At 50.4% G+C, this 27,980-nt stretch overlaps 1 protein-coding gene across 1 annotated transcript in view; it reads right to left on the reverse strand.

The window, feature by feature from the left end:
• The window catches only part of LOC145864294 (uncharacterized), an 82,591-nt gene that overhangs the window by 36,985 nt on the left and 17,626 nt on the right, over positions 1 to 27,980 (reverse strand). The gene's annotated exons all lie outside the window — the stretch shown is intronic.

A 27,980-nucleotide genomic window follows, 5' to 3' on the forward strand; every position in this document is an offset into this window, starting at 1 on the left:
GAAACAAACAGGCAGACGGATCGACTGGCTGATTTCAATGAGATTGATGAGGGGAAGAGGTTCATGGGGGGAAGAGCTTCATGGGGGAAAAGCTTCATGAGGGGAAGAGATTCATGAGGGAAGAGCTTCATGGGGGGAAGAGCTTCATGAGGGAAGAGCTTCATGGGGGAAGAGCTTCATGAGGGAGGAGCTTCATGGGGGGAAGAGATTCATGAGGGAAGAGCTTCATGGGGGAAGAGCTTCATGGGGGGAAGAGCTTCATGGAGGGAAGAGCTTCATGGGGGGAAGAGCTTCATGGGGGAGGAGCTTCATGGGGGAGGAGCTTCATGGGGGAGGAGCTTCATGGGGGGAAGAGATTCATGAGGGAAGAGCTTCATGGGGGGAAGAGCTTCATGGGGGGAAGAGCTTCATGGAGGGAAGAGCTTCATGGGGGGAAGAGCTTCATGGGGGAGGAGCTTCATGGGGGAGGAGCTTCATGGGGGAAGAGCTTCATGGGGGAAGAGCTTCATGGGGGAGGAGATTCATGGGGGGAAGAGATTCATGAGGGGAAGAGCTTCATGGGGGGAAGAGCTTCATGGGGGGAAGAGCTTCATGGGGGAGGAGCTTCATCACCTGTTGGTTTACATGGAGACATATCCAACTACCTCATGACCTGTTGGTTTACATGGAGACATATCCAACTACCTCATGACCTGTTGGTTTACATGGAGACATATCCAACTACCTCCACACCTGTTGGTTTACATGGAGACATATCCAACTACCTCAACACCTGTTGGTTTACATGGAGACATATCCAACTACCTCAACACCTGTCTACCCAGTATTTACTCATCAAGGATACCGTGTCCACTATGGGGCCTCCAGAGTGGCACAGTGGTCTAAGGCACTGCATCTCAGTGCTTGAGGCGTCACTACAGACACCCTGGTTCGAATCCAGGCTGTATCACAACCGGCCGTGATTGGGAGTCCCGTAGGGCGGCGCACAATTGTCCCAGTGTCGTCCGGGTTTGGCCGGTGTAGGCCGTCACTGTAAATACGAATTTGTTCTTAACTGACTTGCCTAGTTAAATAAAACACATTAGGCCAGGTCACATGGCTCTAACCCTGTCTGTCCATCAGAATGGTCTCTCTCTCTGTCTCTCTCCCCACTCCCCCATCTCTCTCTCTCTCTCTCTCTGAGTGCTCTGTGCATTCCTCTGTCCCAGAGGAGACACCCTGTCCAACCCCTTCATACCAGAGACAGAGGTGATGTATCTGCACTTATATAAACCACTAGGGATTTCACTCCCTTCACCTCAGACCCTGACCCCTCTCCACCACGGCCCTAACCCCTTCAGTCCTGGCCCTAACCCCCTCACCCCCTCACCCCCTCAGAGCAGTCTAGAGGTTAGAGTCACAGCAGACTACAGTCTAGAGGTTAGAGAGTCAGAGCAGACCACAGTCTAGAGGTTAGAGAGTCAGAGCAGACTACAGTCTAGAGGTTAGAGTCACAGCAGACTACAGTCTAGAGGTTAGAGTCAGAGCAGACTACAGTCTAGAGGTTAGAGTCACAGCAGACTACAGTCTAGAGGTTAGAGAGTCAGAGCAGACTACAGTCTAGAGGTTAGAGTCAGAGCAGACTACAGTCTAGAGGTTAGAGTCAGAGCAGACTACAGTCTAGAGGTTAGAGTCAGAGCAGACTACAGTCTAGAGGTTAGAGTCAGAGCAGACTACAGTCTAGAGGTTAGAGTCACAGCAGACTACAGTCTAGAGGTTAGAGAGTCAGAGCAGACTACAGTCTAGAGGTTAGTCACAGCAGACTACAGTCTAGAGGTTAGAGTCACAGCAGACTACAGTCTAGAGGTTAGAGTCAGAGCAGACTACAGTCTAGAGGTTAGAGTCAGAGCAGACTACAGTCTAGAGGTTAGAGTCACAGCAGACTACAGTCTAGAGGTTAGAGTCAGAGCAGACTACAGTCTAGAGGTTAGAGTCACAGCAGACTACAGTCTAGAGGTTAGAGTCAGAGCAGACTACAGTCTAGAGGTTAGAGTCACAGCAGACTACAGTCTAGAGGTTAGAGAGTCAGAGCAGACTACAGTCTAGAGGTTAGAGAGTCAGAGCAGACTACAGTCTAGAGGTTAGAGTCAGAGCAGACTACAGTCTAGAGGTTAGAGTCACAGCAGACCACAGTCTAGAGGTTAGAGTCACAGCAGACTACAGTCTAGAGGTTAGAGAGTCAGAGCAGACTACAGTCTAGAGGTTAGAGAGTCAGAGCAGACTACAGTCTAGAGGTTAGAGTCACAGCAGACTACAGTCTAGAGGTTAGAGTCAGAGCAGACTACAGTCTAGAGGTTAGAGTCAGAGCAGACTACAGTCTAGAGGTTAGAGAGTCAGAGCAGACTACAGTCTAGAGGTTAGAGTCAGAGCAGACTACTGTCTAGACGTTAGAGAGTCAGAGCAGACTACAATCTAGAGGTTAGAGTCAGAGCAGACTACAGTCTAGAGGTTAGAGTCACAGCAGACTACAGACTAGAGGTTAGAGTCACAGCAGACTACAGTCTAGAGGTTAGAGAGTCAGAGCAGACTACAGTCTAGAGGTTAGAGAGTCAGAGCAGACTACAGTCTAGAGGTTAGAGTCAGAGCAGACTACAGTCTAGAGGTTAGAGTCACAGCAGACTACAGTCTAGAGGTTAGAGTCACAGCAGACTACAGTCTAGAGGTTAGAGAGTCAGAGCAGACTACAGTCTAGAGGTTAGAGTCACAGCAGACTACAGTCTAGAGGTTAGAGTCAGAGCAGACTACAGTCTAGAGGTTAGAGTCAGAGCAGACTACAGTCTAGAGGTTAGAGTCAGAGCAGACTACAGTCTAGAGGTTAGAGAGTCAGAGCAGACTACAGTCTAGAGGTTAGAGAGTCAGAGCAGACTACAGTCTAGAGGTTAGAGTCAGAGCAGACTACAGTCTAGAGGTTAGAGTCAGAGCAGACTACAGTCTAGAGGTTAGAGTCAGAGCAGACTACAGTCTAGAGGTTAGAGAGTCAGAGCAGACTACAGTCTAGAGGTTAGAGTCACAGCAGACCACAGTCTAGAGGTTAGAGAGTCAGAGCAGACTACAGTCTAGAGGTTAGAGTCAGAGCAGACTACAGTCTAGAGGTTAGAGTCAGAGCAGACTACAGTCTAGAGGTTAGAGAGTCAGAGCAGACCACAGTCTAGAGGTTAGAGAGTCAGAGCAGACTACAGTCTAGAGGTTAGAGTCAGAGCAGACTACAGTCTAGAGGTTAGAGTCAGAGCAGACTACAGTCTAGAGGTTAGAGTCAGAGCAGACTACAGTCTAGAGGTTAGAGTCAGAGCAGACTACAGTCTAGAGGTTAGAGTCACAGCAGACTACAGTCTAGAGGTTAGAGAGTCAGAGCAGACTACAGTCTAGAGGTTAGTCACAGCAGACTACAGTCTAGAGGTTAGAGAGTCAGAGCAGACTACAGTCTAGAGGTTAGAGAGTCAGAGCAGACTACAGTCTAGAGGTTAGAGAGTCAGAGCAGACTACAGTCTAGAGGTTAGAGAGTCACAGCAGACTACAGTCTAGAGGTTAGAGAGTCACAGCAGACTACAGTCTAGAGGTTAGAGAGTCACAGCAGACTACAGTCTAGAGGTTAGAGTCAGAGCAGACTACAGTCTAGAGGTTAGAGAGTCAGAGCAGACTACAGTCTAGAGGTTAGAGTCACAGCAGACTACAGTCTAGAGGTTAGAGAGTCAGAGCAGACTACAGTCTAGAGGTTGGAGTCAGAGCAGACTACAGTCTAGAGGTTAGAGTCACAGCAGACTACAGTCTAGAGGTTAGAGAGTCAGAGCAGACTACAGTCTAGAGGTTGGAGTCAGAGCAGACTACAGTCTAGAGGTTAGAGTCAGAGCAGACTACAGTCTAGAGGTTAGAGTCACAGCAGACTACAGTCTAGAGGTTAGAGTCAGAGCAGACTACAGTCTAGAGGTTAGAGAGTCACAGCAGACTACAGTCTAGAGGTTAGAGTCAGAGCAGACTACAGTCTAGAGGTTAGAGAGTCAGAGCAGACTACAGTCTAGAGGTTAGAGAGTCAGAGCAGACTACAGTCTAGAGGTTAGAGTCACAGCAGACTACAGTCTAGAGGTTAGAGTCAGAGCAGACTACAGTCTAGAGGTTAGAGAGTCACAGCAGACTACAGTCTAGAGGTTAGAGAGTCAGAGCAGACTACAGTCTAGAGGTTAGAGAGTCAGAGCAGACTACAGTCTAGAGGTTAGAGTCAGAGCAGACTACAGTCTAGAGGTTAGAGTCACAGCAGACTACAGTCTAGAGGTTAGAGAGTCAGAGCAGACTACAGTCTAGAGGTTAGAGAGTCAGAGCAGACTACAGTCTAGAGGTTAGAGAGTCAGAGCAGACTACAGTCTATAGGTTGGAGTCAGAGCAGACTACAGTCTAGAGGTTAGAGAGTCAGAGCAGACTACAGTCTAGAGGTTAGAGAGTCAGAGCAGACTACAGTCTAGAGGTTAGAGTCAGAGCAGACTACAGTCTAGAGGTTAGAGAGTCAGAGCAGACTACAGTCTAGAGGTTAGAGTCACAGCAGACTACAGTCTAGAGGTTAGAGAGTCAGAGCAGACTACAGTCTAGAGGTTAGAGAGTCAGAGCAGACCACAGTCTAGAGGTTAGAGAGTCAGAGCAGACTACAGTCTAGAGGTTAGAGAGTCAGAGCAGACTACAGTCTAGAGGTTAGAGTCACAGCAGACTACAGTCTAGAGGTTAGAGTCAGAGCAGACTACAGTCTAGAGGTTAGAGAGTCACAGCAGACTACAGTCTAGAGGTTAGAGTCAGAGCAGACTACAGTCTAGAGGTTAGAGAGTCAGAGCAGACTACAGTCTAGAGGTTAGAGTCACAGCAGACTACAGTCTAGAGGTTAGAGTCAGAGCAGACTACAGTCTAGAGGTTAGAGAGTCAGAGCAGACTACAGTCTAGAGGTTAGAGTCAGAGCAGACTACAGTCTAGAGGTTAGAGAGTCAGAGCAGACTACTGTCTAGAGGTTAGAGTCAGAGCAGACTACAGTCTAGAGGTTAGAGAGTCAGAGCAGACTACAGTCTAGAGGTTAGAGAGTCAGAGCAGACTACAGTCTAGAGGTTAGAGTCACAGCAGACTACAGTCTAGAGGTTAGAGTCAGAGCAGACTACAGTCTAGAGGTTAGAGAGTCAGAGCAGACTACAGTCTAGAGGTTAGAGAGTCAGAGCAGACTACAGTCTAGAGGTTAGAGTCACAGCAGACTACAGTCTAGAGGTTAGAGTCAGAGCAGACTACAGTCTAGAGGTTAGAGAGTCACAGCAGACTACAGTCTAGAGGTTAGAGAGTCAGAGCAGACTACAGTCTAGAGGTTAGAGAGTCAGAGCAGACTACAGTCTAGAGGTTAGAGTCAGAGCAGACTACAGTCTAGAGGTTAGAGTCACAGCAGACTACAGTCTAGAGGTTAGAGAGTCAGAGCAGACTACAGTCTAGAGGTTAGAGAGTCAGAGCAGACTACAGTCTAGAGGTTAGAGAGTCAGAGCAGACTACAGTCTATAGGTTGGAGTCAGAGCAGACTACAGTCTAGAGGTTAGAGAGTCAGAGCAGACTACAGTCTAGAGGTTAGAGAGTCAGAGCAGACTACAGTCTAGAGGTTAGAGTCAGAGCAGACTACAGTCTAGAGGTTAGAGAGTCAGAGCAGACTACAGTCTAGAGGTTAGAGTCACAGCAGACTACAGTCTAGAGGTTAGAGAGTCAGAGCAGACTACAGTCTAGAGGTTAGAGAGTCAGAGCAGACCACAGTCTAGAGGTTAGAGAGTCAGAGCAGACTACAGTCTAGAGGTTAGAGAGTCAGAGCAGACTACAGTCTAGAGGTTAGAGTCACAGCAGACTACAGTCTAGAGGTTAGAGTCAGAGCAGACTACAGTCTAGAGGTTAGAGAGTCACAGCAGACTACAGTCTAGAGGTTAGAGTCAGAGCAGACTACAGTCTAGAGGTTAGAGAGTCAGAGCAGACTACAGTCTAGAGGTTAGAGTCACAGCAGACTACAGTCTAGAGGTTAGAGTCAGAGCAGACTACAGTCTAGAGGTTAGAGAGTCAGAGCAGACTACAGTCTAGAGGTTAGAGTCAGAGCAGACTACAGTCTAGAGGTTAGAGAGTCAGAGCAGACTACTGTCTAGAGGTTAGAGTCAGAGCAGACTACAGTCTAGAGGTTAGAGAGTCAGAGCAGACTACAGTCTAGAGGTTAGAGAGTCAGAGCAGACTACAGTCTAGAGGTTAGAGTCACAGCAGACTACAGTCTAGAGGTTAGAGAGTCAGAGCAGACTACAGTCTAGAGGTTAGAGAGTCAGAGCAGACTACAGTCTAGAGGTTAGAGTCACAGCAGACTACAGTCTAGAGGTTAGAGTCAGAGCAGACTACAGTCTAGAGGTTAGAGAGTCAGAGCAGACTACAGTCTAGAGGTTAGAGTCACAGCAGACTACAGTCTAGAGGTTAGAGAGTCAGAGCAGACTACAGTCTAGAGGTTAGAGTCAGAGCAGACTACAGTCTAGAGGTTAGAGTCAGAGCAGACTACAGTCTAAAGGTTAGAGTCAGAGCAGACTACAGTCTAAAGGTTAGAGTCAGAGCAGACTACAGTCTAGAGGTTAGAGTCAGAGCAGACTACAGTCTAGAGGTTAGAGAGTCAGAGCAGACTACAGTCTAGAGGTTAGAGTCAGAGCAGACTACAGTCTAGAGGTTAGAGAGTCAGAGCAGACTACAGTCTAGAGGTTAGAGTCACAGCAGACTACAGTCTAGAGGTTAGAGAGTCAGAGCAGACTACAGTCTAGAGGTTAGAGTCAGAGCAGACTACAGTCTAGAGGTTGGAGTCAGAGCAGACTACAGTCTAGAGGTTAGAGTCACAGCAGACTACAGTCTAAAGGTTAGAGAGTCAGAGCAGACTACAGTCTAGAGGTTAGAGTCACAGCAGACTACTGTCTAGAGGTTAGAGTCACAGCAGACTACAGTCTAGAGGTTAGAGAGTCAGAGCAGACTACAGTCTAGAGGTTAGAGTCAGAGCAGACTACAGTCTAGAGGTTAGAGAGTCAGAGCAGACTACAGTCTAGAGGTTAGAGTCACAGCAGACTACAGTCTAGAGGTTAGAGTCACAGCAGACTACAGTCTAGAGGTTAGAGTCACAGCAGACTACAGTCTAAAGAGGGGTCCCTCCCAGTCCTATCTCTCTAATCATTATTGTTGTCGTATAAGAGGAAGCGTTTTGGCTTTAGTCCTGTGAAGTCTTATTTCTGTATCTCAGCCATCACAGCTGAAGGGTCTCCTCATCTCTCTGAATGCTGGGTAATAATACAGAGGACAGATCGTTAGAGTACGCAAGCCTTGAATACCGTTAACCTCCCTGAACACCCTCTCTATGACCTTCTGACCCCGCGGTCATGTATGTGGTTGTCACGTCTTGACCAGTATAAGGGTTATTTGTTATTGTAGTTTGGTCAGGACGTGGCAGAGGGTATTTGTTTTATGTGGATCGGGGTTTGTTGGGTTATGTTCTAGGTTAATGTATTTCTGTTAGATCTAGCTTGTTTAGTTCTATGTTTAGTTAATTGGGGATTGGACTCTCAATTGGAGGCAGCTGTTCCTCGTTGCCTCTGATTGAAGGTCCTATGTATAAGGGGTGTGTTTGTAATGGGAATTGTGGGTAGTTGTCTCCTTGTTTAGCGTCTGAGCACCTGACAGGACTGTTTAGCGTCGTTCGTTGTGTTTCGTTTGTTTGTTTAAATCAAATCAAATGTATTTATAAAGCCCTTCGTACATCAGCTAATATCTCAAAGTGCTGTACAGAAACCCAGCCTAAAACCCCCCAAAACAGCAAGCAAAGCATGTGAAAGAAGCACGGTGGCTAGGGAAAAACTCCCTAGGAAAAACTCCCTAGAAAGGCCAAAAACCTAGGAAGAAACCTAGAGAACCTTTTTACCAATAAAAGAAGATGAGTGTACACGTTCTCGCTGCGTTTTGGTCCAATCATTACGACGCCCCGTTACAGTGGTGGCAGGAACGTCATAAAGGTGAAGTCATAGCTTCAGTGTTAGGCGGGTTGGACCCCCCCCCCCCCCCCCCAGACTGTTTTAATGGAGTGCATCCCAAATGGACCCCGTGTTCCCTATATAGTGCACTACTGCCTTGGTTAAAGGTACAGCGTACTACATAACAAAGCACCGGTATCTGTCCTGTCAATGGGCCTGACGTGGGACTGACAGCTCTGTTGTTGTAGGGAAGTCTCAGCTGGGTTGGCTTTCGCATTTTAAACACCAAGACGGTCACATTACAATACAGCTTTATTACACATCTGATCTGGATCTGGGGATCTGGGCTGAGGGGTTCTGGGCTGAGGGGATCTGGGGCTGAGAGGATCTGGGGATCTGGGCTGAGAGGATCTGGGGATCTGGGGCGAGAGGATCTGGGGATCTGGGGCGAGAGGATCTGGGGATCTGGGGCGAGAGGATCTGGGGATCTGGGGCGAGAGGATCTGGGGCTGAGGATCTGGGCTGAGGGGATGTGGGCTGAGGATCTGGGCTGAGGATCTGGGCTGAGAGGATCTGGGCTGAGAGGATCTGGGGATCTGGGCTGAGAGGATCTGGGCTGAGAGGATCTGGGCTGAGAGGATCTGGGCTGAGAGGAACTGGGCTGAGAGGATCTGGGCTGAGAGGATCTGGGCTGAGATTATCTGGGCTGAGAGGATCTGGGCTGAGAGGATCTGGGCTGAGAGGATCTGGGCTGAGAGTATCTGGGCTGAGAGGATCTGGGCTGAGAGGATCTGGGCTGAGAGGATCTGGGCTGAGATTATCTGGGCTGAGAGGATCTGGGCTGAGAGGATCTGGGCTGAGAGGATCTGGGCTGAGAGGATCTGGGCTGAGAGTATCTGGGCTGAGAGTATCTGGGCTGAGAGTATCTGGGCTGAGAGGATCTGGGCTGAGAGGATAACAGTGAAATACTTAAAGGAAAAATCCACCCAAAAACACTAACTCCTATAAATCACAGTATTACATAACACTAATACATGAGAACAATATTTTTGGTGAACAAATGTTTCATTTTGCCATTGTAATAAGGTTGGTATTAATGTGAAAATCGTTGTGGAAAATCTGTTGCAGCTCATGTCGACTACAAAACCCACAATGCAATGTTCTCTCTATGGGCTGGCTGGTTAGCTATCAAGCGAAACGTAGCGACACACAAATGGCACCGACTTCAGACGAGTCCCTTGGGGTTGGTGAGGGTCTGATCTTTCCACAGAGGGGTCATATTAGTTTGTAGACCAAACCGTTTGGATGCAAACAGACCCACAATTCTGATGAACTCCCAGATCTACTGGGTGAAATACCACCGTGTGACATCACAGCAGCAAGATGTGTGACCTGTTGCCACGAGAAAAGGTCAACCAGTGAAGAACAAACACCATTGTAAATACAACCCAGATTTATGATTATTTATTTTCCATTTTGTACTTTAACTATTTGCACATCGTTACAACACTGTATATAGACATAATATGACATTTGAAATGTCTTTATTCTTTTGGAACTTTTGTGAGTGTAATGTTTACTGTTAATTTTTTATTATCTATTTCACTTATGTTTCCCATGCCAATAAAGCCCCTTAAATTGAATTGAATTGAGAGGAACAGACCAGAGAGGGAGGTTGGGAGAGAGAGAGAGAGAGAGAGAGAGACCAGAGAGAGAGAGGTTGGGGGAGATAGAGAGAGAGAGAGACCAGAGAGAGAGAGGTTGGGAGAGAGAGAGAGGTTGGGGGAGAGAGAGAGAGAGAGAGACCAGAGAGAGAGAGGTTGGGGGAGATAGAGAGAGAGAGGTTGGGAGAGAGAGAGAGAGAGAGAGACCAGAGAGAGAGAGGTTGGGAGAGAGAGAGAAACATCTCAACGCTGAGTGTCAGCATGGATAGAATTACCCCAGCAGACCCCAATAGGGCCTGGAGGGGGGGGGGGGTATGTATAGAACACAGAGTAAATCAAGGGGCCACCGCCCGCTGGATAATTCACTGAATTCTTGTGGAAAGAGTTCTACCTGATTTTACTTGGAACCAAAAGGGGTTCTCCTATGGGGACAGCTGAAGAACCCTTTGGAACCCTGTTTTATTAGAGTTAATGAGATAGTAGTTCACCTTCTCCGTTACTCCCATCACTCCTCCACCGTCCTGCCCCCTAACCCTCAGCCATCTCTCTCTCTTCCCTCCCTCCTCCACTGTCCTGCCCCCTAACCCTCAGCCATCTCTCTCTCTTCCCTCCCTCCTCCACCGTCCTGCCCCCTAACCCTCAGCCATCTCTCTCTCTTCCCTCCCTCCTCCACTGTCCTGCCCCCTAACACTCAGCCATCTCTCTCTCTTCCCTCCCTCCTCCACTGTCCTGCCCCCTAACCCTCAGCCATCTCTCTCTCTTCCCTCCCCCTCCACTGTCCTGCCCCTAACCCTCAGCCATCCCCTCCCTTGCCCCCTAACCCTCAGCCATCTCTCTCTCTTCCCTCCCTCCTCCACTGTCCTGCCCCCTAACCCTCAGCCATCTCTCTCTCTTCCCTCCCTCCTCCACTGTCCTGCCCCCTAACCCTCAGCCATCTCTCTCTCTTCCCTCCCTCCTCCACTGTCCTGCCCCCTAACCCTCAGCCATCTCTCTCTCTTCCCTCCCTCCTCCACTGTCCTGCCCCCTAACCCTCAGCCATCTCTCTCTCTTCCCTCCCTCCTCCACTGTCCTGCCCCCTAACCCTCAGCCATCTCTCTCTCTTCCCTCCCTCCTCCACTGTCCTGCCCCCTAACCCTCAGCCATCTCTCTCTCTTCCCTCCCTCCTCCACTGTCCTGCCCCCTAACCCTCAGCCATCTCTCTCTCTTCCCTCCCTCCTCCACTGTCCTGCCCCCTAACCCTCAGCCATCTCTCTCTCTTCCCTCCCTCCTCCACTGTCCTGCCCCCTAACCCTCAGCCATCTCTCTCTCTTCCCTCCCTCCTCCACTGTCCTGCCCCTAACCCTCAGCCATCTCTCTCTCTTCCCTCCCTCCTCCACTGTCCTGCCCCCTAACCCTCAGCCATCTCTCTCTCTTCCCTCCCTCCTCCACTGTCCTGCCCCCTAACCCTCAGCCATCTCTCTCTCTTCCCTCCCCTCCTCCACTGTCCTGCCCCCTAACCCTCAGCCATCTCTCTCTCTTCCCTCCCTCCTCCACTGTCCTGCCCCGAACCCTCAGCCATCTCTCTCTCTTCCCTCCCTCCTCCACTGTCCTGCCCCTAACCCTCAGCCATCTCTCTCTCTTCCCTCCCTCCTCCACTGTCCTGCCCCTAACCCTCAGCCATCTCTCTCTCTTCCCTCCCTCCTCCACGTCCTGCCCCTAACCCTCAGCCATCTCTCTCTCTTCCCTCCCCTCCTCCACTGTCCTGCCCCTAACCCTCAGCCATCTCTCTCTCTCTTCCCTCCCTCCTCCACTGTCCTGCCCCCTAACCCTCAGCCATCTCTCTCTCTTCCCTCCCTCCTCCACCGTCCTGCCCCCTAACCCTCAGCCATCTCTCTCTCTTCCCTCCCTCCTCCACTGTCCTGCCCCCTAGACCCTCAGCCATCTCTCTCTCTCTTCCCTCCCTCCTCCACTGTCCTGCCCCCTAACCCTCAGCCATCTCTCTCTCTTCCCTCCCCTCCTCCACTGTCCTGCCCCCTAACCCTCAGCCATCTCTCTCTCTTCCCTCCCTCTCCACTGTCCTGCCCCTAACCCTCAGCCATCTCTCTCTCTTCCCTCCCTCCTCCACTGTCCTGCCCCCTAACCCTCAGCCATCTCTCTCTCTTCCCTCCCTCCTCCACTGTCCTGCCCCCTAACCCTCAGCCATCTCTCTCTCTTCCCTCCCTCCTCCACTGTCCTGCCCCCTAACCCTCAGCCATCTCTCTCTCTTCCCTCCCTCCTCCACTGTCCTGCCCCCTAACCCTCAGCCATCTCTCTCTCTTCCCTCCCTCCTCCACTGTCCTGCCCCCTAACCCTCAGCCATCTCTCTCTCTCTTCCCTCCCTCCTCCACTGTCCTGCCCCCTAACCCTCAGCCATCTCTCTCTCTTCCCTCCCTCCTCCACTGTCCTGCCCCCTAACCCTCAGCCATCTCTCTCTCTTCCCTCCCTCCTCCACTGTCCTGCCCCCTAACCCTCAGCCATCTCTCTCTCTTCCCTCCCTCCTCCACTGTCCTGCCCCCTAACCCTCAGCCATCTCTCTCTCTTCCCTCCCTCCTCCACCTGTCCTGCCCCCTAACCCTCAGCCATCTCTCTCTCTTCCCTCCCTCCTCCACTGTCCTGCCCCGTAACCCTCAGCCATCTCTCTCTCTTCCCTCCCTCCTCCACTGTCCTGCCCCCTAACCCTCAGCCATCTCTCTCTCTTCCCTCCCTCCTCCACTGTCCTGCCCCCTAACCCTCAGCCATCTCTCTCTCTTCCCTCCCTCCCTCCACTGTCCTGCCCCCTAACCCTCAGCCATCTCTCTCTCTTCCCTCCCTCCTCCACTGTCCTGCCCCTAACCCTCAGCCATCTCTCTCTCTTCCCTCCCTCCTCCACTGTCCTGCCCCCTAACCCTCAGCCATCTCTCTCTCTTCCCTCCCTCCTCCACTGTCCTGCCCCCTAACCCTCAGCCATCTCTCTCTCTTCCCTCCCTCCTCCACTGTCCTGCCCCGTGCCCTCAGCCATCTCTCTCTCTTCCCTCCCTCCACTGTCCTGCCCCCTAACCCTCAGCCATCTCTCTCTCTTCCCTCCCTCCTCCACTGTCCTGCCCCCTAACCCTCAGCCATCTCTCTCTCTTCCCTCCCCTCCTCCACTGTCCTGCCCCCTAACCCTCAGCCATCTCTCTCTCTTCCCTCCCTCCTCCACTGTCCTGCCCCCTAACCCTCAGCCATCTCTCTCTCTTCCCTCCCTCCTCCACTGTCCTGCCCCCTGAAGCCCTCAGCCATCTCTCTCTCTTCCCTCCCTCCTCCACTGTCCTGCCCCCTAACCCTCAGCCATCTCTCTCTCTTCCCTCCCTCCTCCACTGTCCTGCCCCCTAACCCTCAGCCATCTCTCTCTCTTCCCTCCCTCCTCCACTGTCCTGCCCCCTAACCCTCAGCCATCTCTCTCTCTTCCCTCCCTCCTCCACCTGTCCTGCCCCCTAACCCTCAGCCATCTCTCTCTCTTCCCTCCCTCCTCCACTGTCCTGCCCCCTAACCCTCAGCCATCTCTCTCTCTTCCCTCCCTCCTCCACTGTCCTGCCCCCTAACCCTCAGCCATCTCTCTCTCTTCCCTCCCTCCTCCACTGTCCTGCCCCCTAACCCTCAGCCATCTCTCTCTCTTCCCTCCCTCCTCCACTGTCCTGCCCCCTAACCCTCAGCCATCTCTCTCTCTTCCCTCCCTCCTCCACTGTCCTGCCCCCTAACCCTCAGCCATCTCTCTCTCTCTTCCCTCCCTCCTCCACTGTCCTGCCCCCTAACCCTCAGCCATCTCTCTCTCTTCCCTCCCTCCTCCACTGTCCTGCCCCCTAACCCTCAGCCATCTCTCCCTCTTCCCTCCCTCCTCCACTGTCCTGCCCCGTGACCCTCAGCCATCTCTCTCTCTTCCCTCCCTCCTCCACTGTCCTGCCCCCTAACCCTCAGCCATCTCTCTCTCTTCCCTCCCTCCTCCACTGTCCTGCCCCCTAACCCTCAGCTATCTCTCTCTTCCCTCCCTCCTCCACTGTCCTGCCCCGTGACCCTCAGCCATCTCTCTCTCTTCCCTCCCTCCACTGTCCTGCCCCCTAACCCTCAGCCATCTCTCTCTCTTCCCTCCCTCCTCCACTGTCCTGCCCCCTAACCCTCAGCCATCTCTCTCTCTTCCCTCCCTCCTCCACTGTCCTGCCCCCTAACCCTCAGCCATCTCTCTCTCTTCCCTCCCTCCTCCACTGTCCTGCCCCCTAACCCTCAGCCATCTCTCTCTCTTCCCTCCCTCCTCCACTGTCCTGCCCCGTGACCCTCAGCCATCTCTCTCTCTTCCCTCCCTCCTCCACTGTCCTGCCCCCTAACCCTCAGCCATCTCTCTCTCTTCCCTCCCTCCTCCACTGTCCTGCCCCCTAACCCTCAGCCATCTCTCTCTCTTCCCTCCCTCCTCCACTGTCCTGCCCCCTAACCCTCAGCCATCTCTCTCTCTTCCCTCCCTCCTCCACTGTCCTGCCCCCTAACCCTCAGCCATCTCTCTCTCTTCCCTCCCTCCTCCACTGTCCTGCCCCCTAACCCTCAGCCATCTCTCTCTCTTCCCTCCCTCCTCCACTGTCCTGCCCCCTAACCCTCAGCCATCTCTCTCTCTTCCCTCCCTCCTCCACTGTCCTGCCCCCTAACCCTCAGCCATCTCTCTCTCTTCCCTCCCTCCTCCACTGTCCTGCCCCCTAACCCTCAGCCATCTCTCTCTCTTCCCTCCCTCCTCCACTGTCCTGCCCCGTAACCCTCAGCCATCTCTCTCTCTTCCCTCCCTCCTCCACTGTCCTGCCCCCTAACCCTCAGCCATCTCTCTCTCTCTTCCCTCCCTCCTCCACTGTCCTGCCCCTAACCCTCAGCCATCTCTCTCTCTTCCCTCCCTCCTCCACTGTCCTGCCCCCTAACCCTCAGCCATCTCTCCCTCTTCCCTCCCTCCTCCACTGTCCTGCCCCGTGACCCTCAGCCATCTCTCTCTCTTCCCTCCCTCCTCCACTGTCCTGCCCCCTAACCCTCAGCCATCTCTCTCTCTTCCCTCCCTCCTCCACTGTCCTGCCCCCTAACCCTCAGCCATCTCTCTCTCTTCCCTCCCTCCTCCACCGTCCTGCCCCCTAACCCTCAGCCAATCTCTCTCTCTTCCCTCCCTCCTCCACTGTCCTGCCCCCTAACCCTCAGCCATCTCTCTCTCTTCCCTCCCTCCTCTACTGTCCTGCCCCCTAACCCTCAGCCATCTCTCTCTCTTCCCTCCCCTCTCCTGCCCCGTAACCCTCAGCCATCTCTCTCTCTTCCCTCCCTCCTCTACTGTCCTGCCCCCTAACCCTCAGCCATCTCTCTCTCTTCCCTCCCCTCTCCTGCCCCGTAACCCTCAGCCATCTCTCTCTCTTCCCTCCCCTCTCCTGCCCCGTAACCCTCAGCCATCTCTCTCTCTTCCCTCCCCCCTCCATGTGCCTGTAAAACGAGGAAATTACAATTCTTGACGCCAGCGTTCCCTCTGTCTCTCTCTCTCTCTCCCTCCCTTTCTCTCTCTCTCTCCGCAAGGATGACCTTCCTCGGATGTTTGAGGTAAACACACACACCCCCTGGTTAAGCCCGTCTCTCCTTCAGTCCCCCAGTGAGCATAGTAAGGTCCATACGAGGGTTACCTCAGAGAGGAAGAGGACTGTCTGCCCCAAGGCCAACAGCACAGCCAGCCAACCCCACAGAGAGGCACGTTTCTGCACACTCAGGTACTATCTGCAGCAGGTCTGTCTCTCCTCTCCCCTCCACTACAGTAGGATTATCTAACACAGAGGTCTGTCTCTCCACCACTACAGTAGGATTATCTAACACAGAGGTCTGTCTCTCCACCACTACAGTAGGATTATCTAACACAGAGGTCTGTCTCTCCACCACTACAGTAGGATTATCTAACACAGAGGTCTGTCTCTCCACCACTACAGTAGGATTATCTAACACAGAGGTCTGTCTCCCCACCACTACAGTAGGATTATCTAACACAGAGGTCTGTCTCTCCACCACTACAGTAGGATTATCTAACACAGAGGTCTGTCTCTCTCTCCACCACTACAGTAGGATTATCTAACACAGAGGTCTGTCTCTCCACCACTACAGTAGGATTATCTAACACAGAGGTCTGTCTCTCCACCACTACAGTAGGATTATCTAACACAGAGGTCTGTCTCTCCACCACTACAGTAGGATTATCTAACACAGAGGTCTGTCTCTCCACCACTACAGTAGGATTATCTAACACAGAGGTCTGTCTCCCCACCACTACAGTAGGATTATCTAACACAGAGGTCTGTCTCTCCACCACTACAGTAGGATTATCTAACACAGAGGTATGTCTCCCCACCACTACAGTAGGATTATCTAACACAGAGGTCTGTCTCCCCTCCACTACAGTAGGATTATCTAACACAGAGGTCTGTCTCTCCACCACTACAGTAGGATTATCTAACACAGAGGTATGTCTCCCCTCCACTACAGTAGGATTATCTAACACAGAGGTCTGTCTCTCCTCTCCTCTCCACTACAGTAGGATTATCTAATACCTACCCTATTCTACCCTGTGTTGTCCTACCCTATCCTACCCTGTCCTGTTCTACCCTGTCCTGACCTATCCTACCCTGTCCTGTTCCACCCTGGCCTGTCCTACCCTGTCCTGTTCCACCCTGTCCTACCCTGTCCTGTCCTACCCTGTCCTGTTCTACCCTGTCCTGTCCTACCCTGTCATGTTCTACCCTGTCCTGTTCTACCCTGTCCTGTCCTACCCTGTCCTGTTCTACCCTGTCCTGTCCTACCCTGTCATGTTCTACCCTGTCCTGTTCTACCCTGTCCTGTCCTACCCTGTCATGTTCTACCCTGTCCTGTTCTACCCTGTCCTGACCTATCCTGTCCTGACCTATCCTACCCTGTCCACTCCTACCCTGTCCTGTTCTACCCTGTCCTGTTCTACCCTGTCCTGTCCTACCCTGTCCTGTCCTACCCTGTAATGTTCCACCCTGTCCTGTTCCACCCTGTCCTGTCCTACCCTGTCCTGTTCCACCCTGTCCTCTCCTATCCTGTCCTGTCCCACCCTGTCCTATCCTACCCTGTCCTCTCCTACCCTGTCCTCTCCTACCCTGTCCTGTCCCACCCTGTCGTATCCTACCCTGTCCTATCCTACCCTGTCCCGTACCGGTAAGGTAAAGCCATCACACAGCAACACCTCGTCAGACAAAACTCCATGCAGCTCAATGTGTGTGTGTGTGTGTGTGTGTGTGTGTGTGTGTGTGTGTGTGTGTGTTCACTCACCATAGTGTATGCTGTATATCCTCTGTGGTAGTAAATCCTTAGCTGGGATCATATTCCTCAGTATTCCTCAGTGAATTAGTCTCTCTGCTGTAGTCTACCCTTCCAAACTGTTCCACTGCAACGACCAACTACTGCTTTCACACACTGCAGCGACCAGCCCACACTACGGGCCTCCACACCAGCCCTGCCCACTCAGACCCAGGCCCCGCCTGTCAGTGGAACAGTTCATTGCGATTGGCCCGGTGCCCCGGTTGGGCGGAGTTTGCACCATATTACACCATTGAATTGGTCATTAAGTGAAATCTCTACCCAGCCGGGGCACTGGGCCACTCTATTCTACCGTAGGGTACTACCCTGCTACAGCTAAGAACCCTGTCTGTCTGTACCACCTGTATATAGCCTCCACATTGACTCTGTACCGGTACCCCCTGTATATAGCCTCCACATTGACTCTGTACCGGTACCACCTGTATATAGCCTCCACATTGACTCTGTACCGGTACCCCCTGTATATAGCCACCACATTGACTCTGTACCGTAACACCCTGTATATAGCCTCCACATTGACTCTGTACCGGTACCCCCTGTATATAGCCTCCACATTGACTCTGTACCGTAACACCCTGTATATAGCCTCCACATTGACTCTGTACCGTAACACCCTGTATATAGCCTCCACATTGACTCTGTACCGTAATACCCTGTATATAGCCTCCACATTGACTCTGTACCGTAACACCCTGTATATAGCCTCCACATTGACTCTGTACCGGTACCCCCTGTATATAGCCTCCACATTGACTCTGTACCGGTACCCCCTGTATATAGCCTCCACATTGACTCTGTACCGTAACACCCTGTATATAGCCTCCACATGTTATTTTAGTGCTGCTCTTTAATTACTTGTTACTTTTATTTCTTAGCACCTGTTGTATTCAGCATTTCACTGTAAGGTCTACTACACCTGTTGTATTCAGCATTTCACTGTGAGGTCTACTACACCTGTTGTATTCAGCATTTCACTGTAAGGTCTACTACACCTGTTGTATTCAGTATTTCACTGTGAGGTCTACTACACCTGTTGTATTCAGCATTTCACTGTAAGGTCTACTACACCTGTTGTATTCAGCATTTCACTGTGAGGTCTACTACACCTGTTGTATTCAGCATTTCACTGTAAGGTCTACTACACCTGTTGTATTCAGCATTTCACTGTGAGGTCTACTACACCTAATGTATTAAGCATTTCACTGTGAGGTCTACTACACCTGTTGTATTCAGCATTTCACTGTGAGGTCTACTACACCTGTTGTATTCAGCATTTCACTGTGAGGTCTACTACACCTGTTGTATTCAGCATTTCACTGTGAGGTCTACTACACCTGTTGTATTCAGCATTTCACTGTGAGGTCTACTACACCTGTTGTATTCAGCATTTCACTGTGAGGTCAGAGTTGTAAGATGGCTGACTGTCCCCATAGAACCCTCAGAGTTGTAAGATGGCTGACTGTCCCCATAGAACCCTCAGAGTTGGAAGATGGCTGACTGTCCCCATAGAACCCCTCAGAGTTGTAAGATGGCTGACTGTCCCCATAGAACCCTTCAGAGTTGTAAGATGGCTGACTGTCCCCATAGAACCCTTCAGAGTTGTAAGATGGCTGACTGTCCCCATAGAACCCCTCAGAGTTGTAAGATGGCTGACTGTCCCCATAGAACCCCTCAGAGTTGTAAGATGGCTGACTGTCCCCATAGAACCCCTCAGAGTTGTAAGATGGCTGACTGTCCCCATAGAACCCCTCAGAGTTGTAAGATGGCTGACTGTCCCCATAGAACCCCTCAGAGTTGTAAGATGGCTGACTGTCCCCATAGAACCCCTCAGAGTTGTAAGATGGCTGACTGTCCCCATAGAACCCCTCAGAGTTGTAAGATGGCTGACTGTCCCCATAGAACCCTTCAGAGTTGTAAGATGGCTGACTGTCCACATAGAACCCTTCAGAGTTGTAAGATGGCTGACTGTCCCCATAGAACCCTTCAGAGTTGTAAGATGGCTGACTGTCCCCATAGAACCCTTCAGAGTTGTAAGATGGCTGACTGTCTCCATAGAACCCTTCAGAGTTGTACGATGGCTGACTGTCCCCATAGAACCCTTCAGAGTTGTAAGATGGCTGACTGTCCCCATAGAACCCTTCAGAGTTGTAAGATGGCTGACTGTCCCCATAGAACCCTTCAGAGTTGTAAGATGGCTGACTGTCCCCATAGAACCCTTCAGAGTTGTAAGATGGCTGACTGTCCCCATAGAACCCTTCAGAGTTGTAAGATGGCTGACTGTCCCCATAGAACCCCTCAGAGTTGTAAGATGGCTGACTGTCCCCATAGAACCCCTCAGAGTTGTAAGATGGCTGACTGTCCCCATAGAACCCCTCAGAGTTGTAAGATGGCTGACTGTCCCCATAGAACCCTTCAGAGTTGTAAGATGGCTGACTGTCCCCATAGAACCCCTCAGAGTTGTAAGATGGCTGACTGTCCCCATAGAACCCCTCAGAGTTGTAAGATGGCTGACTGTCCCCATAGAACCCCTCAGAGTTGTAAGATGGCTGACTGTCCCCATAGAACCCTTCAGAGTTGTAAGATGGCTGACTGTCCCCATAGAACCCTTCAGAGTTGTAAGATGGCTGACTGTCCCCATAGAACCCTTCAGAGTTGTAAGATGGCTGACTGTCCCCACAGAACCCTTCAGAGTTGTAAGATGGCTGACTGTCCCCACAGAACCCTTCAGAGTTGTAAGATGGCTGACTGTCCCCATAGAACCCTTCAGAGTTGTAAGATGGCTGACTGTCCCCACAGAACCCTTCAGAGTTGTAAGATGGCTGACTGTCCCCACAGAACCCTTCAGAGTTGTAAGATGGCTGACTGTCCCCATAGAACCCTTCAGAGTTGTAAGATGGCTGACTGTCCCCATAGAACCCCTCAGAGTTGTAAGATGGCTGACTGTCCCCATAGAACCCTTCAGAGTTGTAAGATGGCTGACTGTCCCCACAGAACCCTTCAGAGTTGTAAGATGGCTGACTGTCCCCATAGAACCCTTCAGAGTTGTAAGATGGCTGACTGTCCCCATAGAACCCTTCAGAGTTGTAAGATGGCTGACTGTCCCCATAGAACCCCTCAGAGTTGTAAGATGGCTGACTGTCCCCATAGAACCCTTCAGAGTTGTAAGATGGCTGACTGTCCCCACAGAACCCTTCAGAGTTGTAAGATGGCTGACTGTCCCCATAGAACCCTTCAGAGTTGTAAGATGGCTGACTGTCCCCATAGAACCCCTCAGAGTTGTAAGATGGCTGACTGTCCCCATAGAACCCTTCAGAGTTGTAAGATGGCTGACTGTCCCCATAGAACCCCTCAGAGTTGTAAGATGGCTGACTGTCCCCATAGAACCCCTCAGAGTTGTAAGATGGCTGACTGTCCCCATAGAACCCTTCAGAGTTGTAAGATGGCTGACTGTCCCCATAGAACCCTTCAGAGTTGTAAGATGGCTGACTGTCCCCATAGAACCCTTCAGAGTTGTAAGATGGCTGACTGTCCCCACAGAACCCTTCAGAGTTGTAAGATGGCTGACTGTCCCCATAGAACCCTTCAGAGTTGTAAGATGGCTGACTGTCCCCATAGAACCCTTCAGAGTTGTAAGATGGCTGACTGTCCCCATAGAACCCCTCAGAGTTGTAAGATGGCTGACTGTCCCCATAGAACCCTTCAGAGTTGTAAGATGGCTGACTGTCCCCACAGAACCCTTCAGAGTTGTAAGATGGCTGACTGTCCCCATAGAACCCTTCAGAGTTGTAAGATGGCTGACTGTCCCCATAGAACCCCTCAGAGTTGTAAGATGGCTGACTGTCCCCATAGAACCCCTCAGAGTTGTAAGATGGCTGACTGTCCCCATAGAACCCCTCAGAGTTGTAAGATGGCTGACTGTCCCCATAGAACCCTTCAGAGTTGTAAGATGGCTGACTGTCCCCATAGAACCCTTCAGAGTTGTAAGATGGCTGACTGTCCCCATAGAACCCCTCAGAGTTGTAAGATGGCTGACTGTCCCCATAGAACCCCTCAGAGTTGTAAGATGGCTGACTGTCCCCATAGAACCCCTCAGAGTTGTAAGATGGCTGACTGTCCCCATAGAACCCTTCAGAGTTGTAAGATGGCTGACTGTCCCCACAGAACCCTTCAGAGTTGTAAGATGGCTGACTGTCCCCATAGAACCCTTCAGAGTTGTAAGATGGCTGACTGTCCCCATAGAACCCTTCAGAGTTGTAAGATGGCTGACTGTCCCCATAGAACCCTTCAGAGTTGTAAGATGGCTGACTGTCCCCATAGAACCCTTCAGAGTTGTAAGATGGCTGACTGTTGGTTCCTCTCCTTGTTCGGCGTCGCCGGTCTTCTAGCCATCATCGATCCACTTTTCATTTTCCATTTGTTTTGTCTTGTCTTCCCACACACCTGGTTTCAATTCCCTCATTACATGTTGTGTATTTAACCCTCTGTTCCCCCCATGTCCTTGTCCAGACTTGTTTATTGTAAGTGCTTTGTGTTTATTCTGGTGCGCGACGGGTTTTGTACCCATTGATTGTTTGTTGTGGATTTTCCAGTGGTTTTATGTAATAAACTGCTCCGTTGTAAGCCAGTTTTGGCTCTCCTGCGCCTCACTTCCCTGCTACCAGTACGCTTCCCTTACAGGCTGACTGTGTGGGACGGGGCAGACTGATCAGGCAGTAATAGAATATGAATACAGGGTCTATTAGAAATAGGCAGGTGTCTGTCAAAACCACGAGGTTGTCTATTAACACCCTCTCTCACACACAGACAACACACACACTCACACAGACAACACACACACACACAACACAACACAACAACACACAACAACACACACTCTCCAGCTGTTAGAGAGAGGAGAGCTGGGCCCTAAACCACACAGCAACAACCGGCTAAAACAAAGAGAGAATGTTGGTCCATATTCTGTTCTGGTCAGAGGCACTAAATAGACAGATTATTTGTCTGTCTCTGCCTTAACATGAAGCGATGCTGGTTATGCCAGCCAGTCAGTCAGTCATTCAGCCAGTCAGCCAGCCAGACAGCCAGTCAGTCAGTTTACCAGCCACTCAGCCAGTCAGCTCGCCAGCCAGTTAGTCAGTCAGTTAGCCAGTCAGTCAGCCAGTCAGTCAGTTTACCAGCCAGTCAGCCAGCCAGTTTGACCACAGACAATATACGTATATATATATAGATGCTGGTGTCTTCCAGTGGGCTGCTAACTGAGACAGAGAGAACATGATGCTGGTGTCTTTCAGTGGGCTGCTAACTGAGACAGAGAGAACGTGATGCTGGTGTCTTTCAGTGGGCTGCTAACTGAGACAGAGAGAACGTGATGCTGGTGTCTTTCAGTGGGCTGCTAACTGAGACAGAGAGAACGTGATGCTGGTGTCTTCCAGGGGGCTGCTAACTGAGACAGAGAGAACGTGATGCTGGTGTCTTCCAGTGGGCTGCTAATTGTGACAGAGAGAACGTGATGCTGGTGTCTTTCAGGGGGCTGCTAACTGAGACAGAGAGAACGTGATGCTGGTGTCTTCCAGTGGGCTGCTAACTGTGACAGAGAGAACGTGATGCTGGTGTCTTTCAGTGGGCTGCTAACTGAGACAGAGAGAACGTGATGCTGGTGTCTTCCAGTGGGCTGCTAACTGTGACAGAGAGAACGTGATGCTGGTGTCTTTCAGTGGGCTGCTAACTGAGACAGAGAGAACGTGATGCTGGTGTCTTTCAGTGGGCTGCTAACTGTGACAGAGAGAACGTGATGCTGGTGTCTTCCAGTGGGCTGCTAACTGAGACAGAGAGAACGTGATGCTGGTGTCTTCCAGTGGGCTGCTAACTGAGACAGAGAGAACGTGATGCTGGTGTCTTTCAGTGGGCTGCTAACTGAGACAGAGAGAACGTGATGCTGGTGTCTTCCAGTGGGCTGCTAACTGAGACAGAGAGAACGTGATGCTGGTGTCTTCCAGTGGGCTGCTAACTGAGACAGAGAGAACGTGATGCTGGTGTCTTTCAGTGGGCTGCTAACTGAGACAGAGAGAACGTGATGCTGGTGTCTTTCAGTGGGCTGCTAACTGAGACAGAGAGAACGTGATGCTGGTGTCTTCCAGTGGGCTGCTAACTGAGACAGAGAGAACGTGATGCTGGTGTCTTCCAGTGGGCTGCTAACTGAGACAGAGAGAACGTGATGCTGGTGTCTTTCAGTGGGCTGCTAACTGAGACAGAGAGAACGTGATGCTGGTGTCTTCCAGTGGGCTGCTAACTGAGACAGAGAGAACGTGATGCTGGTGTCTTCCAGTGGGCTGCTAACTGAGACAGAGAGAACGTGATGCTGGTGTCTTTCAGTGGGCTGCTAACTGAGACAGAGAGAACGTGATGCTGGTGTCTTTCAGTGGGCTGCTAACTGAGACAGAGAGAACGTGATGCTGGTATCTTCCAGTGGGCTGCTAACTGAGACAGAGAGAACGTGATGCTGGTGTCTTCCAGTGGGCTGCTAACTGAGACAGAGAGAACGTGATGCTGGTGTCTTTCAGTGGGCTGCTAACTGAGACAGAGAGAACGTGATGCTGGTGTCTTCCAGTGGGCTGCTAACTGAGACAGAGAGAACGTGATGCTGGTGTCTTCCAGTGGGCTGCTAACTGTGACGGAGAGAACGTGATGCTGGTGTCTTCCAGTGGGCTGCTAACTGTGACGGAGAGAACGTGATGCTGGTGTCTTCCAGTGGGCTGCTAACTGTGACAGAGAGAACGTGATGCTGGTGTCTTCCAGTGGGCTGGTTAGCGTAGAAGGGGTTTCACTCTCATACCAAACCCCTCCCCTTAATCTACTTAGGCCCTAAAACCCCAAACTGGCTGAATTAACGGCAATTAAAAACTATACTGTAACATGCTGACCACACCGTCCGCGTTGCGTGCTCGAGCGTTGCTAAATTAATGTACACATACATGTTATTCAATCATTGCACCCCACACTGCTCGGCACGCCAACGAGCGTCTGCGTTGCCAGGCGCTAAATAGAACTCGATTATATTTGTGACGCTGAACACGCTGCAAGTCCCGCCTCTCCCATCTCCTCATTGGTTGTTAGGAGCATATACCCACGTGCCATCTCCTCATTGGCTTTTAGAAGCATATACCCACGTGCCATCTCCTCATTGGCTTTTAGAAGCATATACCCACGTGCCATCTCCTCATTGGCTTTTAGAAGCATATACCCACGTGCCATCTCCTCATTGGCTTTTAGAAGCATATACCCACGTGCCATCTCCTCATCGGCTTTTAGAAGCATATACCCACGTGCCATCTCCTCATTGGCTTTTAGAAGCATATACCCACGTGCCATCTCCTCATTGGCTTTTAGAAGCATATACCCACGTGGGTGATTGAAAGATGAACTGAGGTCGGTTGGGGTAATGCACCTTATTATGAAAATTAGTTGTCAATCGCCATATAAAGTCCATAGAAGAAGAAGAAGCCTGGAAGGAGAAGAGATGACTAGAAACGATTTGGTTGACTGTTTTATTTGTGGATTAATAGTCAGAGTAGAGGACCTTGTGCATTTCAGGTATAATAACAACTCAATGTTTATATCCTACCGGAGACACCTGAAACCCCACCTCTTTAAGGAATACCTAGGATAGGATAAAGTAATCCTTCTAACCCCCCCCCCCTAAAAGATTTAGATGCACTATTGTAAAGTGGTTGTTCCACTGGATATCATAAGGTGAATGCACCAATTTGTAAGTCGCTCTGGATAAGAGCGTCTGCTAAATTACTGTAAATGTAAATGTAAATCCTAAGACAAATTAGCTAGAAACTGCAAGCTAGCTAGCTAAATAGGACAAATTAGCTAGCAACTGCAAGCTAACTAGCTAAATAGGACAAATTAGCTAGCAACTGCAAGCTAACTAGCTAAATAGGACAAATTAGCTAGCAACTGCAAGCTAACTAGCTAAATAGGACAAATTAGCTAGCAACTGCAAGCTGGCTAACTAAATAGGACAAATTAGCTAACAACTGCAAGCTAGCTAGCTAAATAGCACAAATTAGCTAGCAACAGCAAGTTAGCTAGCTAAATAGGACAAATTAGCTAGCAACTGCAAGCTGGCTAACTAAATAGGACAAATTAGCTAGCAACTGCAAGCTGGCTAACTAAATAGGACAAATTAGCTAACAACTGCAAGCTAGCTAGCTAAATAGCACAAATTAGCTAGCAACAGCAAGTTAGCTAGCTAAATAGGACAAATTAGCTAGCAACTGCAAGCTGGCTAACTAAATAGGACAAATTAGCTAGCAACAGCAAGCTAGCTAACTAAATAGGACAAATTAGCTAGCAACAGCAAGCTAGCTAACTAAATAGGACAAATTAGCTAGCAACAGCAAGCTGGCTAACTAAATTGCCATAAATGTTTAATGCTTTTCGACCTGTCCCCAAATTAATATAGTTGGTTCAGAGGTTGTTTTGATATTTCAACTCGCGTGTCCTGATCGTGTTTGGTGTGGAGGGGGATATCAAAATCAATTTGCGGACGACGGACGCGCGGTTTGGGCATGATGTTAGAAATCCCAGTGAAGAAGTGACTCCTACATATACCACCTGCTTGTCAGACCTTCCTGCGCTGTAATAAGCTGTAATAAAGTTGAAATCTAACCAAGAGACAGACCGATCTAGAACTGGTATACAGTGGAATAATGTAGCTTAGTAAGACTGATGAGGGAGTGCTGTTGAATGACTTGCCTCTCAGGTTTGCCATCTGGAATCCTGTGTCAGATTTAGCCAGTAGAAGGGTTATTTAGTCCATGTAAACACAGTATTGTCTGTTACCCTACACCCCAGACAATGCTGCTGGTTTACTACAATAGTTGACAAATCCTGATCTTCCCCAGGCTGCTCTCTGGTGTTACTGACTGTCTTGCTGTGTACTCAGTCAGACATGTTGAAACACTCCCCAGTAGATTAATGACTGGCAGGCAGGCAGGCTGGCAGGCAGGCTGGCAGGCTGGCTGTAGGACCGGCTGGCCCATCCCATGGGGGTGTACGACAGACCTGGGTTCAGAAACGATTTGAAATCTTTTTAAATACTTTTATCGTTTGATCTAGCATGCCTAGAGTGCCATATCGATGGAGTTTGCAGTTTTGGGACTTCTCTATTGGCTCATTAAGCCAGGCAAGCTCAATCAAGCACATATAACCTATTATAACTCATTTGAAATAGTATTTGAACCTGGCAGGCCCAGCCCAGGGTGTAGGTGTGGTGCTCAGGCCTGCTCTGCTGACGTGATGTCATGTCCTGTGTTTACTCTGGGTGATAAGACAGTACATCCTGTCAGGTCCTGTGTTTACTCTGGGTGATAAGACAGTACATCCTGTCAGGTCCTGTGTTTACTCTGGGTGATAAGACAGTACAGCCTGTCAGGTCCTGTGTTTACTCTGGGTGATAAGACAGTACATCCTGTCAGGTCCTGTGTTTACTCTGGGTGATAAGACAGTACATCCTGTCAGGTCCTGTGTTTACTCTGGGTGATAAGACAGTACAGCCTGTCAGGTCCTGTGTTTACTCTGGGTGATAAGACAGTACATCCTGTCAGGTCCTGTGTTTACTCTGGGTGATAAGACAGTACAGCCTGTCAGGTCCTGTGTTTACTCTGGGTGATAAGACAGTACATCCTGTCAGGTCCTGTGTTTACTCTGGGTGATAAGACAGTACATCCTGTCAGGTCCTGTGTTTACTCTGGGTGATAAGACAGTACATCCTGTCAGGTCCTGTGTTTACTCTGGGTGATAAGACAGTACATCCTGTCAGGTCCTGTGTTTACTCTGGGTGATAAAGAGAGTACATCCTGTCAGGTCCTGTGTTTACTCTGGGTGATAAGACAGTACATCCTGTCAGGTCCTGTGTTTACTCTGGGTGATAAAGAGAGTACATCCTGTCAGGTCCTGTGTTTACTCTGGGTGATAAGACAGTACATCCTGTCAGGTCCTGTGTTTACTCTGGGTGATAAGACAGTACATCCTGTCAGGTCCTGTGTTTACTCTGGGTGATAAGACAGTACATCCTGTCAGGTCCTGTGTTTACTCTGGGTGATAAGACAGTACATCCTGTCAGGTCCTGTGTTTACTCTGGGTGATAAGACAGTACATCCTGTCAGGTCCTGTGTTTACTCTGGGTGATAAGACAGTACATCCTGTCAGGTCCTGTGTTTACTCTGGGTGATAAAGAGAGTACATCCTGTCAGGTCCTGTGTTTACTCTGGGTGATAAGACAGTACAGCCTGTCAGGTCCTGTGTTTACTCTGGGTGATAAAGACAGTACAGCCTGTCAGGTCCTGTGTTTACTCTGGGTGATAAGACAGTACATCCTGTCAGGTCCTGTGTTTACTCTGGGTGATAAAGAGAGTACATCCTGTCAGGTCCTGTGTTTACTCTGGGTGATAAGACAGTACAGCCTGTCAGGTCCTGTGTTTACTCTGGGTGATAAAGACAGTACAGCCTGTCAGGTCCTGTGTTTACTCTGGGTGATAAGACAGTACAGCCTGTCAGGTCCTGTGTTTACTCTGGGTGATAAAGAGAGTACATCCTGTCAGGTCCTGTGTTTACTCTGGGTGATAAGACAGTACAGCCTGTCAGGTCCTGTGTTTACTCTGGGTGATAAAGACAGTACAGCCTGTCAGGTCCTGTGTTTACTCTGGGTGATAAGACAGTACAGCCTGTCAGGTCCTGTGTTTACTCTGGGTGATAAAGAGAGTACATCCTGTCAGGTCCTGTGTTTACTCTGGGTGATAAGACAGTACATCCTGTCAGGTCCTGTGTTTACTCTGGGTGATAAGACAGTACATCCTGTCAGGTCCTGTGTTTACTCTGGGTGATAAAGAGAGTACAGAGTCATGGGTGACTGGGAGGGAAGGCTACCCTTACT

The sequence above is a fragment of the Salmo salar genome, chromosome 26, assembly GCF_965601325.2.
Source record: "Salmo salar chromosome 26, fSalSal1, whole genome shotgun sequence".
Classification (NCBI taxonomy): Eukaryota; Metazoa; Chordata; class Actinopteri; order Salmoniformes; family Salmonidae; genus Salmo; species Salmo salar.